Below are 5312 nucleotides of genomic sequence, written 5' to 3'. Positions count from 1 at the left end.
AACTCATCCTACCATACCAGTATTGACATGACACCTTTCAAAGCACTGTATGGGCAGGAGTGTTTATCACCCCTAAACTTTATTGATTCAACTATAAGAGTTGAAGCATCAAAGAAAATGCTTGAAGAAATGAGCCACCAGATTAAGGTTGTTCAAAGGGAAATTCAAGCAGCTAAGGATTGACAGAAGCGTTATGGTGGTCCTAAAAGATCGGAAAGAAACTTTAAGATAGCGCGGTTGGGTGGAGACTAGAACACATCATTACTCCTCTCCTTTCATTGGTATCCGAGTGAATTTGGGAGAAAGGGGAAAAGCGTCTTTGCATGTGCATGCCGCAGTCATCCCTCTCTCTCACAGCTCGCATGCAGCAGGCGTGTGGAAGACACACCCAGAGTGCTTCCTCTGTGAGCGAGCAAGAAGACAGGCAAGATTGAAACAACAGCTTGCAGAGTGCAGCAAAAGAAGACAAGCGTGTGTGCAACACAGCCGGCCGCTAGCAACCGTCTACAAGGAAAACTCAACGAACATCTCTACGACACCGAGGCTCCGTTGGCTATGTTGGCTGCGCACGTAGGAAGGCCAAATTTCTTTGATGGCATAACATAACGTAATTGTATTGATAATTTTGTGATTACAAAATTGTTGCATGTAAAAGATGCAAACATCATATGATAGATGGAGGAATATTACAAAATCAAATGATGTAGGGACATCACCGCGTCCCTAATCAAAAAGCTCATCCTCACACAATGGGGATGGTGGCACTTCCTGCACATAAAGAAAACCGTGTAACCTTAATGAGAGCTTTCATATGCGCGACATAGAATACATACTCGCATCATAATTGAAAATAATTACATTAATGTACGAGTCCTTGGACATGAGCTTTACTCGAAGTCGATTGTAGCCATGAGAGCGTAGTCCTTCTCTAATCGAGTCGGACGTCGTCCCCTCGCTCTGTAAATGAAAAACATTGAGCAAACAACCCTTAAACCATGACATTAATGACACACATGAACTTACAAAATAGCGGCAAATCAATGTAAAATAATACTTACAAAATCTCTCTTCATGGCATCCATCCCTCTTCTCCCAAGGTGCGATGTGTTGCTGCTACTTTTTGCTCTATGCGCGCATCCACTTGTTGTTGAAATAATCGAGGGTTACCATCCCTCTCCGCCTTGATCCTCACCCATATCTCATTATCAATTCAATTGGGTTGATTTATACCCTCTTTATATGCATCGCACGCCTCCGAGCAGCAGCGATGCCTTAGTAAGACCCCCATGCGACGCATCATGATAGCGTCGTTGAAGCACGCATCATGATTTGGTTGTGGAAACTCATCATGGAGAGCGGCAAGCACATATTCCTTCCTTTCGTTTGGAATGGATTTCCAATTTGTCAAGAGATCGTGATGAAAGGAATTCCAAGTGATGTCTCTCATGAGCATCTCAAGGCGCTCTCCCTCTGCATTGCGGACGACAGAACCATCCGCCTCACATAATTAAGAGTGTCGTGCAGGTGTTGGATGAGGGTCCAAATCAACGATGTGTGGAGTGATCAGCTGGGGAGGGCGTTGTGCTATGCACAACGTTATTAGCTCCACCTCCACAACAACCTCCGCCACCTCCACTCCAGCCACGAGAGTGGCTACGAGACCCCGTCTCCGAAGTCTCAGATCTCCGTGAAGAAGATATGGTACGTGAAGGTGCGACAGTCTGTGGTACAGTGGAAGCGCCAGAAGAAAGAGGAGACGGAGACGCACCCCACTGCGAATATCACTGTGAGAGGCGCTCCATCATCTCCAGCTGCTCTGGAGTAAGCGCACCCACTACCATACCAGGTCTTGGGGTGAGTGGATCCCAAGGATCACGAGATGCCATATCTGTAATTATTAACAATGTGTGTATATGAGTATGTGTACATGGTCGTGTATATATGTGTGTGTGTATGTGTGTGCTTGTGTGTGTGTGTGTGTGTGTGTGTGTATGCATGAGTGTATGCTGCATGCGGGAGCGTATGTGGTATGCGGCATGTGTGAGCGTATGTGCCATGAGGTATGCGACATGCATGAGCATATGCAACATGCGACATGCGTGTGCGTATGCGACGTGCGGCATGCGGGGGCATATGCAGTATGCGGCATGCGTGAGCATATGCGACATGCGGCATGCAGGAGCATATGCGGTATGCGTGAGCATATGTGGCATGTGGCATGTGTGAGCGTATGCGACATGAGGGAGCATATGGGACATGTGGCATGCGTGAGCGTATGCGACATGCGGTATGCGTGAGCATATACGACATGCGGGAGCGTATGCGGTATGCGACATGCATGAGCGTATGCGGCATGTGTGAGCATATGGGCATGTGGTATGCGTGAGCATGTGCGACATGCAGCATGCGTGTGTGTGCGTATGCGTGTGCGTGTGTGCGTGCGTGTGTATGTGTATGCATGTGTATGTGTATATGTATGCGTGTGTATGTGTATACGTGTGTGTGTGTATGTGTATGTGTGACATTATGTGTATGCGTGTGTATGTGCATGCGTGTATGTGTGTATGTGCATGTGTATGTGCATGTGTATGCATGTGTGTGTATGTGTATGTGTATGCGTATGCGTATGCATGTGCGTGTGTATGTACGTGTGTATGTGCGTGTGTATTTGTGTGTATGCATATGGATGTGTGTGTGTATGTGTGTGTGTGTATGTGTATGTGTGTGTATGTGCATACGTAAGCGTATGCGTATGCGTATGTATGTGTATACGTGTGTGTGTGTGTGTATGTGCGACATTATGTGTATATTTGTCTATGCATATGTGTATGCGTATGTATGTGTGTAGGTGTGCATGTGTATGTGTGTGCGCGCGTGTGCGTGTGTATATGCATATGCATATACATGTGTATGTGTATATGTGTGTATGTGTATGCATATGCGTATGTGTGTGTGTGTATACGTGTGTTTGTGTATGTGTATACATATGCGTATGCGTGTGTATGTGTATACATGTGCATGTGTATGTGTATACGTGTGCGTGTGTATGTGTGTGTGTATGTGCGTGTATATATGTGTGTGTGCATATACGTGTGCATGTGTGCATGTTTGTGTATGTGTATGCGTATGTATATACGTGTGTGTATGCGTGTGTATATATATATGCATGTGCATGTGTATGTACGACATTATATGTATACGTGTGCGTGTGTATGTGTGTGTGCATGTGTGTGAGTGTGTGTGTGTATACGTAAAATGGAAAGAAGACAAGAAATAGAGAAAATAAAATTGCATACTCCTGATTGTGCCCTTGTTCACACAGTTGAGAAGTATTCTTATATTAAACCTTTTAACTAATTTGACAAATATCCACAAGTCTTGCGGCAAGAAGCACCTACGTGTTATGAAAAGAGAAAGAGTGTGCAAAATTAATTCAAAAAACAAGCATATCTATTGTACATCAACGAGTGATGAGACAAGTAACACTTAGCTTAGGACGAAACACGATGGAGGAAAGACGATGATGGTGGCACACTATATAAGAGAAGACGCTTCTTCACGCTCTTGCACTCTTGGACCTTTCTTGCACCGCTTTATACGTGTTATCTTAACACTAGTCCTGTAGAAAGAAAGCCACTTTTGTGGCTATTTCTAGGGTATGCACGTATAAACTAAATTACTCTTATACTAGAACATTTCAAGGAAATTCCTTTGAAGGATCTTTGCCCAACACATATAAGTAGTTGAAAAAAAGTAGAGACAAATTTATCTACACAAAAGAGCTATTTTATGAGAGCCATTATTTACCTATATCTTGTTAAAATGCAGATAATTCCATGAAACCCACTCAAAAATATTTTAAGCAAGCTAAAAATGCTAGGAAAAATACTTTCCCATCGATTAAATGAGTTTCTATAACCAAAATCTTTTTAAAATTAAGACTGTCAACAACTGTTAAAGGGGCTTGAAAGTGAGTACTTTATTCAAAGCAAACGCCATTTTTATGGCTTTTTACAATTTTAGAAAGCGAAAATTTTTATATATTAACTTTTTGGGATTCAAACGGTCATACAAATGTTTGTCGATGCAAGATGAGCTTATTTATGCGTCATATTTCAAAAGTTACTAGTTTTAAGAATGGTTACACAAGAAAATGGTATACGAGACCTTAAGCAAGTTTTATGGCTAGTAAAGCCACTTATGTGGCTCAAATTCAAAACTAGTGTAGCAGTGGGAGCTAAATCAAGGTTCTATTTGTTATGGGATTCAAGTCACGCGAGAGGAGTAAGCAGTGGACCCATCAATAGCATCTTGTTAGAGTAAAAAAGGCAATAGGGCCATCCCAATACTAAGTTGATGCTATCAAGAGGAAATCCTACATCGAAATATTGGGGTTGACACCATCCCTACAATACTATACATAGTTTTCTTTAAAAACAATATGATATTGCTAACCATCTCAATTTTCTTCTAATCTAATTATTTATTGAATTAGAGGAAAATATGACGCTAACCATCCCATTTTTCTTCTTATCCAATTATTTATTGGATAATGCTTTCTTGTAATAACGAGGTGCTAACGGTTCATGCCATCTCTCTCTCTCTCTCTCTCTCTCTCTCTCTCTCTCTCTCTCTCTCTCTCTCTCATGATTATTCCGTCTGAATCTTTGACGAGCTTGATCCCTTTCCTTCCTTTCTTCGTCATACTTTGCAATCCATTTTTGCATAACCTGGGAGTTCAATATGCAAAACTTATTCACCTTGTCACGCATGGAGACATCTATTGTTCTAACTTTTTCCTTTCTTTGGGGCTCTTTGCCAAGCATTGGATCATCTTCATTTTGACTCCATAGTTGTGGCATATCAGGATCCACTGTTATAAGGAACTTTGTGATGTGGACTAGGGGCTCTTGTACTAGCCACCCCATGGCCATACTTCCCTCCGGCCGTGCTCTTTGATGGACAAAGCCCTTTAAGGTCTTCATAAAACATTCTAGAAAAAACATCCATCGACTATGTACTGTCCTTGCCACCTGCACCTCATCAACAATGTGGACCAAAGGATGTATTTGTATTGTCAATACACTAGATGGAAAGAACTTCTCAACCATGGAAATGACTTCAAGACTATTTATCAGTGCACACTGCACTCTCTAATGTGTCTCTTGCTATCTCCTTTTGTGATGTCCACTACACCAAAGCACTAATCTTGTACAGAGTGTCCCTGATAACCTCTGTGAGGCAATCCTCGATTGCTACGGGCAACACAAATTGTAAAAATTTGTGCCAATCGTGTGACTTTAGTCCGGAAA

General features: G+C 42.4%; 2 pseudogenes; one reads left to right on the top strand and one right to left on the bottom strand.

Moving 5' to 3' along the window:
- Positions 1-723: 723 nt before the first annotated feature.
- Positions 724-1886, bottom strand: LOC147456718 (uncharacterized; annotated as a pseudogene).
- Positions 1887-2010: 124 nt separating this feature from the next.
- On the top strand, positions 2011-3840 carry LOC147456717 (uncharacterized; annotated as a pseudogene).
- The last annotated feature ends 1472 nt before the right edge of the window (positions 3841-5312 follow it).

The sequence above is a fragment of the Adiantum capillus-veneris genome, chromosome 6, assembly GCF_014529385.1.
Source record: "Adiantum capillus-veneris isolate H3 chromosome 6, ASM1452938v2, whole genome shotgun sequence".
Classification (NCBI taxonomy): Eukaryota; Viridiplantae; Streptophyta; class Polypodiopsida; order Polypodiales; family Pteridaceae; genus Adiantum; species Adiantum capillus-veneris.
This window is presented reverse-complemented; position numbering and strand designations above follow the sequence as displayed.